This window comes from Schistocerca americana, chromosome 7 (genome assembly GCF_021461395.2).
Source record: "Schistocerca americana isolate TAMUIC-IGC-003095 chromosome 7, iqSchAmer2.1, whole genome shotgun sequence".
Taxonomy (NCBI): domain Eukaryota; kingdom Metazoa; phylum Arthropoda; class Insecta; order Orthoptera; family Acrididae; genus Schistocerca; species Schistocerca americana.
This window is the reverse complement of record NC_060125.1, coordinates 451,059,427-451,072,394: the sequence shown is the minus strand read 5'-3', so window position 1 is coordinate 451,072,394 and position 12,968 is coordinate 451,059,427.

The window sequence follows — 12,968 nt, the reverse complement described above, 5'->3', positions numbered from 1 at the left end:
TTACCTAATAAATATTCAGTGGGTGTTGAAGAGATACCAGACGCTACTATCAAAGCTAGTGCAACATTTATTGTGGAACCACTAACAGACACAGTAAGTTCATCTTCTGAGAGTGGTGTATTTCCAAATAATCTAAAAACTGCAAAAGTAATGCCTTTGCATAAGAAGGCTACAAAATGTGATATTGCTGATTATAGACCAGTTTCAGTTTTGTCAGGCTTCAGCAAAATTATGGAAGAAATGTTCCTTAGAAGATTAACAGTTTTCTTAAATAAAGAGAACCTGATAAGTGACTCCCAACATGGGTTCAGAGCTGGAAAGTCAACTCAGTCAGCAATTTTTGCCTTCTTAAATGAAGTATTAAAAGCAGTGGATGATAAACAACATGTATCTGGAATATTTCTGGATCTAAGTAAGGCCTTTGATGTAATTGATCATGGCATTCTCTTGTGTAAATTAAGTAATTATGGAATTAGAGGCCAGTCTGAAAAGTGGATCCCGTCGTTCCTCAGTAATCGTCTACAGATTACAGAAATAAAGCACAAAGATAGTGAAACACAAAAAATTTCTAGTTTTTATAGTGATGAGCAGAAAATCAAGTATGGAGCTCACAAGAGTCAGTTCTAGGACCTGTCCTATTTCTGCTGTATGTAAATGACTTGGCTAGTAAAATACATGATGGAACAATTGTACTCTTTGTAGATGACACTAATATTCTAATTAAATCATAGAATGAGGGAAATCTGCAGGAGGCTGCAGTATCAGTTATGTGTACCTTAACACACTGGTTCAAGACCAATAGGCTCATCATAAATTCTGAAAAACTGTGGCAGTTAACTTTCCTACCACACAAAACCTCTATCTTGCAAACTCTGTATGTGTTGAAGGTCAGTCATACAAGATTTCTAGGTGTACATGTTCAGGCAGATCTGAAGTCGAAGGTACACCTAAACAATTTAAATAAGAGACTGAATTCACTAGCTTCTGCTGTTAGAATCCTCACTCAAAATGCAGGCTGCTCATCAGTGCTGACAATGTATCATTGCAGTAGACAGTCGCTACTTATGTACAGAAAAATTTTGGGGGGGAATTCCACAAATACTACAAAAACATTTAAAATACAGAAAAAGATTATGAGGGTGACAATAAAAGCTAAATGTAAGGATTCTTGTAGACCCCTTTTTAAAATTCTGTAAATATTACCACTGCCTTGCTTGTACAAGGGCTATCCACAAAGTACATTACGTTTTGGAATTAAAAATAAATAAAGTATTGGAAATTTTTTTATTATATACAGATGAAAGCCACACTTAAATACTACTTTTCTACATAGTTGCCATTTAAATTAAGGCACTTATCGTAGCGATGGACGAGCTTGGAAATTCCTTCGTCGTAAAATTCGACCGCCTGCGCCTTTAACCACGTGGTTACCTCTTCTTGAAGCTGTGCATTGTCATCAAAACGCTGCATAGCCAACCACTTCTTCATTGCTCGGAATAAGTGGAAGTCGCTCGGTGCCAGGTCGGGACTGTACGGCGAAGGAGGAAACAACTCCCACTTAAAAGATTCGAGAACTTCGCGAGTGGCATTTGCCGTGTGGGCCCGGGCGTTGTCGTGAATCAGCAAGATCTTTAAGCCCAACTTTCCCCTGCGCTTGTTTTTTGTATTGCTCTTCTGAGGTTGTGCAGAGTTTGGCAATACCTTTTGAGAGTTTATTGTAGTGCCTCTTTCCAGGAAATCCACAAAAATCACACCTTTTCTGTCCCAAAAGACAGTCGCCACCACCTTCCTTGCCGACATTGTCTGCATGCATTTCTTGGGTTTTTGGGGGGAATTTGTGTGCCCCCAATGCATTGACTGCAATTTTGTCTCGCAGTTCACATGCTTAACCCATGTATCGTCACCAGTAACGATGCGATCGAGTAATGAGTCACCATCTTTCTCGTAAGTGTCCAAAAACAACGCTGCAGCCATTCGCTGATTTTTGTGAATCTCTGTCAAGATTTTTGGTATCCCTCTTGCAGAAAACTTGTGGTAACCAAGCTTTTCGGTAATGATTTCGTGCAACAAACTTCGTGAAATTTGTGGAAAACTCATAGAGAGTTCCGTTATTGTGAAATTACGGTTTTCACGGACCACGGCATCGACTTTTTCGACAAGTTCGGCAGTCACTATGCTGGATATTCCACTTCGCTCTTTGTCGTGAATGTTAGTTCGGCCATTTTTAAATTATATGACCCATTGACTCACTCCACCTTCAGTGATTATGTTGTCCCCATACACTTCACAAAGCTGCTGATAGATTTCTATCGTTGTACAGTTTTTTGCAGTCAGAAACCTTATTACAGCACGCACTTCACACTTCGCTGCATTTTCAATTAACGCTGACATTTCAAACTGTCACAGTAACTCAACGGAGTACAGCATGAACCTCTCACTAGCACGGCAGGATGCCGACTGAGCGGTGGAATGCCATGACACCAAGATGGCCGCTCTAGCCCCGCCCCTAACAGACACAAACGAAAACGTAATGTACTTTGTGGATAGCACTCGTATGTATACGAAATACTAATTTTCACAAAATGGGCATCTTAAAAAAGGTAAATCTCTTCAAACACAACTATGATATACACACATATGAAACCAGATAGAAGATGAACCTACACAGGAACACAGTAAATACAAACTTATGCAAAAGAGGAGTGTATCATTCTGGAGCTATATTATATAATCATATGCCTTCTTACCTAAAATGCATACCAACATTGAATGCATTTAAATACAGTTAAAACAGTTCTTGCTTGACCACTGCTTCTATTCTTTGTCTGAGTTTATGGAACATCATAATAGGTAAACCTTATTTAATTGTCAATTCATAATATAGTTTACATTCTGATCTGAGGCTTTCCTGGTGAATGTGATGTATCCAAGGTTCTCGGGTGTGCAGCCAGATCCGATCGTCGAAGTTCCAAGATATTCCATCAGCACCGCCTGATGATGGCGGAATGGCTATTCACCGAAATATATATAGTTTACATTGTGTTTATCATGTCATCTCACTTAATAACTGCTATTATCACATGTAGACGCAATGTAGTACACCAAACTACATTATTATGCATTTTTATTATGTCAACAATGTAGTCAAAATGACAACTGTATTGTAAACTAACTAGGTTTGCACTGTCCTATATCACATGTACAAACAATGTATGAAACTGATCCTTGGACCAATAAATAAATATGTTGTCCATCCATCTAATCTTTAGCATTCTTCTATAGCACCATATTTCAAAAGCTTCTATTCTCTTCTTTTCTGAACAGTTTATTATCCATGATTCACTTCCATACATGGCTACACTCAGTAAATAAATTTTGAGAAAAGATTGCCTAACACTTAATTCTGTATTCAATGTTCATAAATTTCTCTTCTTCAGAAATGCTATTCTGGCCATTACCAGTCTACACTTCAAATACTCTCTCTGCTTTCTCCATCATCATTTATTTTACTGTAGAATAGCAAAACTCATCTACTACTCTAAGTGTCTAGATTCCTAAACTAATTCCCTCAGCTTCAGAGATTGGATATCGCCAAAAGAAATTTTCACATTTTCTCACATGACCTCCTCAAAGCCAAAGTGGTGCAGCTCCATTTTCTTTTTTAATAACTACAGCAAGTGGCATTCTGTTACCATTGCAAATTGTGTAATTTGTAACTCACATAGCAACCAATATGTAGCAGCACACGTTTCTGCTGTAAGTAGAGGCATCTATCTGTTGAGAGCTGATATAGTGTAGTTGGGTGTTACACCACTGTGCCTGCTATTGTTTTCAGTTTTCTCAATTCACACTGCTAATTGTTCTTCTGACTTCTACAGTAATAGGATTACCTTGTTTAATTGTTTGAATTCTGTTCAGTCACAGTTCAGTTAGTGATAATGACACCATTGGGGAACCTATTATTTGAGATGATATTGAATCCAGGAATGGATATTTTCCATTAGTTTGCAACGGAATTAATAATTTCTTGTGTTTAGATGCTTGTATCATTACAAACCATTACATCTTAGACATAACAGCTTTAGATAAATTATATGTTGTTACTTGGGTTGATAAAACAAAAATTGCCTCAATGTGAGAATTTTATAAGCTAATAAAAAAGGAAATTTAACAGCCTTGTAGGAAACCGAGGACTGCTAAAGGGATTACAGTATCTTGTGAAAGTAAAAGGGAACTCTATCTGTTGGCAAGAATAAGTACAGATAACGTATTAGTTGCACACTGCAAAAACTACTGAAAATTGCTAAGAAAAGTTAATAAAAATCAAGGAACATGAACATTATGTCTGAAATCAGTACCTCTGACGACAAACTTATAGCAATATGAAATGTAGTGAAATGAGAGACAGGACAACTGGCCAAAGAACAGGATAACACCACCATTGAATTAAATAGATGGGTTATAAAAGGCATGTCACCAATAACAAATGTTTTTATTAATCATTTATTAAATATAGTAGAAAATATAGGGACAAACAGTTCAAGAGAAAAATCACAGCAACATGTTGAGAAAGCAGCTCTCATAAAATTCAGTCATATTATTCTATCACCAACTTCTTCCTCTGAAATTAAGAAAATTATATATTCTCTCAAAAATAAAAGTTCATCTGGATGTGATGGTGTTTCCAAAAGAGTACTAAAAATCTGTTGACATACAATAAGCCCTCTCTTACCTGAAGTACGTATTTGCATCACTAACTCGAAGTATTTTTCCAGAAAAATTGAAATATTCCATTGTTTAATTGCTCTGTGAAAAAGGTTGTAGGGAGATGCCAATAACAACCAACCTGTTTCACTCCTGACACCATTTCCAAAATTTTTGAGAAGGTGGTGTATTATAGAATAGAACCCACCAGAGCAACAATAATATCCTCATAAAATCATAGTTTGGATTTCAGAAGAGTTTCTTCTACTGGAAATGCCATTTGTACATTCTTTCACCAAGTTTTACAAGCATTAAATAACAAAATAGCACCAGTTGGAATTTTCTGTGACCTATCTAAGGAATTTGACTGTGTGACTCATAATATTCTCATATACAAACTCAGGTTCTGTGGATTTCATGGTATAGCAAACCAATGGATATCATATTTAACTAAAAGAAGACAGAAAGCTGTACTTCGCAAATCAACCAATGTAATAAGGGGAAATTCTTCTGACTTGGGAAAAACCCCTAATGGAGTTCCTCAAAGCTCAATCTTAGATCTATCATTGTTTCTCAGATATGTAAATGATTTCTGTCTCATTTACAACAGGCAGAATTAGTTCTTTTGCAGATAACACTTGTACTGTAAACAAATCAAGCATACATACGGTAAAAATGTTCTTAAAAGTGTCATTGAACGGTTTTCTATGAAAGGTTTCACTCTCCATTTCAAAAATACAACATATTCCACACTGCACATCTACAGATACACTAATGATAAGCACAACACATGGTGAGGAAATAATAATTAGGATGGAAACTTCAAAAATTTTAGGTGTCCATATTGATGAGAATGAAGATTAGGAAAAGTACATTTTGGAACTCCTTGAATGATTTACTTCAGTCATGTTTGCACATAGAATCATTGCAGATTTTAGAGAGAGACAAATCATTAAGTTGTCATATTTTGCATATTTTCATTTAACAATTTCATCTGGACTAATTAATGCTCTGGGGTAATTCATCCTTAACAAAGAAAGCCTCCACAGTTCAGAAATATGCTGTGGGAGTAATATGTGGTGCTCACCCATGATCATCTTGTGGACATCTGCGTAAGGAGTTGCGAATTTTGGCTGCTGCTTAGCAGTATATTTGCTGCGCATTTTGGCTACTGCTAAAAAAAAAAGTATATTAATATCCTCATGAAATTTCTCATAAATATTCCACTGCACCTCAAAAGGAACAATGATGAACATAATTAGAATACCAGAAAAAATGGCATTCATTGCTCCATGTAAAGAATGTCTTTGGCACATAAAGGGACACATAGTGCTACAAAACAATAAAACATAGCTGTAACTCTAATGCCCAACCAAACAGCTTGTGCATAATTTCTGTTAAAACATAGCACAGAACTTCATGTCATAAATGGAATAAAGTAAAGAGTCAAAATGCATACTTCTTATCCTTAGTTAGAAATTGGGAGATCCAAGATTTTGTGTTTCCATTACAGTTTACTCAATAAATGTGCAAGGCATAAAAACAAACCACATCATTCCACAGCTACAAACATTGACAGAGGGAGACTCCATTACCACTGCTGTGTATGATTAAATAAACTTCCAATAATCAACTAAAATCACTATGACATTAGAAAATCGCTTATGGCTAATTTCATTAAACATGAACAGTTTTACAAATTCTTTCACACAGAAAATTATTCAATATTTCAACCTGTAATCAATAATGTTTTAATATTTTATGAATTTCATATTTATTACTACAAATATTTGAAATTTTACTTCATCATACATTATATTTCTTTTGCCTGAAATTCTGTTCATAACAACAATGGAAATTCCTGGTTGGAACAATGAAGATTCCTGGACAGAACACTGCATAAAATAACAGAAAGGGGAAACCACTCCCATAAAGGGATCTGACGTGTGGTGCATAGAAACACATACAGCAAACATATTCATTCCTTGCTTTTGTTAGAGAAAGAACAAGTAGCTGGTTTGAGTACTGTTTTCTGTTACATGTTTCTATGTGTTACACATCATTCCACTATTGGTGAATGGTTGCATTTCTTTTATTTTACATACAATTCATTTATATTAGGCTGTAACACTTTCTCACAGTTTTCAGCAATGAGTCACCATGTTTGCAATCATGTGCAATCTGCTTTTTTTCCCCAGTAGTATCATTTTAATCTAAAAATTGGTGGATTTAATTACATTAAACGATGAAATACATAATGCTTACATATTGTTATTGAACATAACTAACTCAAACAATTATGTGTTGGAATTTAAATAAAACAAAGTAAACTCTCATTTATATCCATATATATCAACCAGTATACTAAAATTTAAACTAAATTTTTGTTCCCTATTTACATTTTGAATTTATGTGTATGGTTTCCATCAGCACACTTTGATGTGAATAGATGACAGCTACATGTTAAGATGACAGCTACATGTTAAGTTCCATTAAGCTAAATCCAACTATATTATAGAATAGTGCAGTAGTTGCTGTTAATATCAATACAGAAATAACCAGTCAGCTATGTGATGGGTATACAGTCACTAAAATTTGAATATATTTAGTAATAAATACTTAAATCAAAGTAATTTTTGAAAAAAGGAAAGGTAATGAATAACAACAAAAAAGGTTTAATGCTTGATTACAGTATGCTGAACAGTCAGGAAATACAAATTAGAGCACAGAATAACAAGAAATCAACAGTAAGTAGAACTCCAATAAACCACAACTATGTTCAAGATTCAAGTGATAATACCTTGCTAGTTTGAAATCACTACTGTACATGTGACATATAAATTGTATGTTTCATCAACAGACTGCATGTGATCCATAATTTTGTTACAAATTTTTCATCCAAAACTATACTATCGTAAAGAAAATGCACGATGTTGCCTATAGTTATACAGGGTGCATCAAAAAGAATCATCTGATTTTTAAATAAATCATAACTATTTTTATCTGAAATATGTACACGAACAACATACTGCTGGAAAGAGCAAACTTTCATCTTACATGGTTCCCGCTAGGTAGCAGCAGTGTTTGCCCACTTCAAGTTCTAGTAAAAATAGTGTGAGGACAACAGAAACTGTTTTGTGTTCTATGTCTTGTGCCGTGCAGGTCAGTTATAACTGTTCATCATGACTTTCGTACTAGGCACAGTGTGGATCCTCCTACAGAACACAGCATTGGAAGATGGCATGAATAATTCCAAGAAACAGGTAATTGTGTAACAGCAAAATGCCAGCCATCCCCAAGTGTCTGACACAGACAATGAATGCATACACCATAGTTTCACAAGGACTCCGCAGAAATCCAATAGTTGTGCAGCTCAACATTCCCCTTATGTCCATCTGGCGTGTGTTGTGTCGAGATATGTAAAATTCAGCTACTGCAAGCTCTTCATGAAGGTGACAAACAACAACGTGTGGAGTTCTGTAATTTCGGTCTTGCCAAGATCGGAGGATGACAGTTTTCTTCCACACTTAGTGTTTAATGATGAGGCAACATTCCATTTAAATGGAATCATAATGTGAGAATGTGTGGTAGGGAACAACCACAAGTATTACAACTTGTGCAGTGTTTTGTGCAGTTTCACGGGAAAAGGTGTATGGTCCATTTTTATTTGCTGAGAACACTGTTGCAGGAATCAAATATCTCAATATGCTTGAGAACTTTCTTTTCCCACAGTTGGAGACCATCTAATGACTCCATTTATCAATAGGATGGGGCACCATCACACTCACATCTGGAAGTGTGGGAATATTTAAATCAGAGGTTGCACTGGACCAAGTGATTCAGCCTTACATTATCAGCCTCCAAGGTCACTGTACCTGACTGTATGTGATTATTTCTTGTGGGGGTTTGTAAAAGACTCTGTTCATATGCCTCTGTTACCAACAACAGTGAATGAATTGAGACATCGCATAACAGCAACTTGGAAGCTGTGACTCAAGACATGCTCGCTGCAATGTGGGAACAATTTGAATACTGCTCTTACTTATGCCATGCATCTCAAGGGGGGCATATTGAACATCTATGAAAAGGCAAGAAGAAAAAGCTTTTTGAGTTTACCGTTCATCAAAAACCCAAAATTCATTGTATGTGTTTATTAATTTCAGAAATACATATTTGCCAAATTGGATGATTGATACCCTGTATAATATCCTGCTTGAGGCTGTACTTAAGGCAACAGAAGTCTCTTGACAGGCAGTAAGAGTGAAGTCATAAGGTACAATTGGATATGAGACTTTGAGGATCAGCCTGTTAACCGGAAAGGATTCCCTTCTTTTGCCTACAATAGCACCTTCCCCATGAGAGTTTTGTTTTCAGTGTATCAGTAGAGTGTAGGTGGCTTAAAGGGTGTGAATATTCTGTAATGTTGTGCTTGTGCTGTATGAAGAAGAAAGGAAGAAAAACTGAAATTGCTGCAAGCACATAGCGTATTTCTCTCAGTTTGCACCAGGAGGGCTATTTTGCTTTATGTCTCCATCATCAGGCAGACCACCATCAACAGTGTCATGTGCCATCACTGCATGGGTCATTGTGGAGTGATTTAGTTTAGTCCAACACATTGGTACAAAGCTATATGCCACAATCTCTTCTCTTTCCAGACCAATATGATCCATGAAAATATATTTTACCACGAAGATTGAAACCACTGTCTCATGGCTACTACCACAGCAGAAACATGCTTTAGAGACTTCACAAGGGAATAGTCCAATCCAATATATTGAAACCTACCCTGAAATTTTTCCTGAAGGAAGAATACACCAAAAGAAATGCACTGTCAACATTTCAGCTGCTAAGTTGAACTGAAATTAGTTTTTTAAAAAATGTTAAAGTTACTAATTTTTGAGGCACAAAGAACCACATATAACAGCAATTTGTACAGCCCTTCTTGCCTAGTGTTTGTGTGTATCAGTAGAGTATGGAATGTCACATAGCACAAAGTCCAAATTGCACACAACTCAATTTTAAGCATTTAAATCATATCAAAAATGCCTCAAATCATTAATTTTTTGAATGACTTGCAATTCATATTGGCAGATAAGCTGTTGCAGGCATAATTGTTACACAAATGACTAGCAAATATTTGAAATTTTACTTCATCATGCATTATATTTCTTTTGCATGAGATTCCATCCATAATGGAGGTTCCTGGAGTGCATAATGTTACATTACAGATGACTTCTATCAATCACCACTTAAATTCATTTACATGTAATATTTTATAACAATTCCCATAGCACAATTACTATAATATTTTTGGAATAATGTACATTTTGCTAACAATGAAGCAGTTCTTTGCTTGTATCTGTAAACATCACATAAATGCAAACTGTCTACTGGATGATGAAAACAAACATTTACTTTATACCAGGCACACCTGATAAAAGAAAATCTAATGTGATCAGGCACTTCGCAACAATTACTAATTTTTTTTGGACAGAACTTGAATAGAGTAAGAAATGGTCCTTGCCGTTGTTTTGCGTATTTGCTGCAAACCAGACATACTTGATCAAATTTGTAAAATATTATGATGCAAACTGACAATGTAGAAATGACAGAAGTTTAGCAATACTGTTCTACTGATAGACCTGAAAAAACAAAAAGCTATTGAAAATTATACTGTCTGACAATTTTCTGAAAACTGCACTATGCTCTTTTTTTTTTTTTTAATCAAGAGACTGTCAGTTCCTGTTGAGATCTGAATTTATCAAGTCTTTTCAATGTCCTCTTAAAGACAGAGGTGTTGTTATGTTCAGGTAAAGAGTCCAACAAAAGCAATGAATTATTTTCTGCAAATGATAAGAAGCTATTTCAGATGTAACACCGAAAATTATTCTCTTCCATTTCCCCAGATTTTGGTACATCGATTACAAGACTTTTTCAAGTAAACAATAATTTTTTTTAATTTTTGGTCATAATTTGCCTTTACATTCCTGAAGACAGAGATGAAGCTGGAGGAACAGTAATCCACTGATACTTATCACTGGTATTGTTGTATGTAAGTATGTCATAACATTCATCAATTGCAAAACTGACGTTTTTTTTTTTTTTTCACTCAAAATGATAAAGTGCAATTTGCATGAAGCCTGACTGACTGGCTTTTTACAGGGTAACAGGAAGCTTTCCCTTCATGTCAGTTATGAATTTCTCTGTAGTATTACCTATTAATGATATCTCCTCTAAGCATTTATTTTAGATAAACTTTATAATTATATCCTTTTTTGCACGATTTCCTGAATCTGTTTAATCAGATCAAAGCAGCCTGGAAATCAGTAATGTTAATCTCACTTGCAACTCAGAGTGCCCAGACTCATAGATATCCCTCAGTAATGTGCATTGAGTCTAATGAGCTGTTCAAAATTCTTTAAACAGTTCTTCCCTACTATTGTGAGTTTTATTTAAGCACATATTTCATACTTCAAGTAAATCTTTCTTACATTTATAAATCCATGTTCAGATTTCATTAAATGAAACCAGCTTTGGAGACTGCTTAAGTTTAAGCATTCTCCCCCCCCCCCCCCCCCCCCTTCCCACTTCACTTAACTAACAAATTTTCAGCCTTTTCTTTGTCACTGAAGTTATTATTGTAAGGTTTTTTTTTTAGGAAGCTACCATAATTTGTTCTGCAGTTTTGCAATAATTCAAAAGAATGTCCAAGAAATTAACCAGTAAATAAAGCAAATGCATATCTTCAGTTTCATACTACATTCTTCATATTTCATCTTAACAAGGCTGCAAACATTAGCTAGATCCCACACTACTGTGAATCTGTGAAACCTACAGAAAGACAGATGCTATTAACAAGTTTAAATGAAGAAAATACAAATAAATTGATTCAGTTTTATCTTCATTGTTAATACTTAGTGATATTACAAAGGCAACTGCTAATTATAATAAATATTAAATGAGTTGCCAATTTAAGTTTATAGTAACTCTGAACAACTGTGTTAGAGAAACTATCAATGGAAACAAATTGCTTTGCTTTACAAATTACAGTCATGTTGTGCCATGTTATCTAGCTGCTGATGTGCTGTCAACAAAGAATATGTACCTGCAGTGTAGCACATGGGCTGTCTGCTACAGCTACAACCGCCCAAAGAGCTATGAATTTGGTAAATTTTGACAATTTTTTAAAATACTTGCAGTGTGTCTTAGTGGCTAAAATGTTGACACTGCATTTCTTTTTGTGTATTCTACCTGTATAAAAACATTCAGTGCAGGTTTCAACATGTCAGAATAGACACTTCCCATGTAGTAGTAGTAGTAGTAGTAGTAGTAGTAGTTTATTCATCCAGAGACAATGTACATTGCATGGATTTCGTCAAAAAATACATAGTATATGTACATATACACACATATAGGGTGAACAATACTATACAAAATACAGATGTGCATAGTAGACTATGTAACATCAGACCACATTGAAATAGCATGTACAACTTTGATTATTTACATTGATGTATGAGAAAGACTTTTTACATGGAATACACAGTTGATATTTAGATATAACACATACAATTCTAGCACTTTTGTACATATTATTTATTTAGATCATAGCAACAGTCAGATAGAAATTACTATTGGCACAGAGTACATAAATATAATTGTTTAGTATGAAGCTATTCCAGGTATTCTTTTACACTATAATAGCAGTTGGTCATTAAAAATTTGAATACTGCTTCTTTAAATGAAGACAATTTTTTTATTTCTTTTATCTTTACCGGTAGTTTGTTATACAAACTGCTTCCTTGTATGTATGTTTGTTTCTGCACCAAAGCCTTGTTAACTCTTTTTATATGAATGTCATTGCACTTTCTTGTGTTGTAAGTATGTAGATCTGAGTTGGATTGGAAATTGTTAATATTTCTTTTTACATTAATTACGCTTTTCTGTATATAGAGGCACGGTAGGGGTAGAATATTCAGCTGTTTAAATAATTGCTTTGAAGGAGTTAGCCTTGAACTGTTTGTAATTATTCTAACAGCTCGTTTTTGTAGAGTGAAGATGGTTTTGAGATTTTTCTTACTATGACCCCAGAAGGTGAGGCCATAGGTAATAGCAGAATGTATATAAGCAAAGTAAACAGCTCTGCTACATTCCCCACTACATACAAAGCTAATAACATGTAAAGCAAAGCAAGCAGAGCTTAACTTATGCGAGAGATACAGAATATGGGATTTCCAGTCTAAATTTTTGTCTATATGTACACC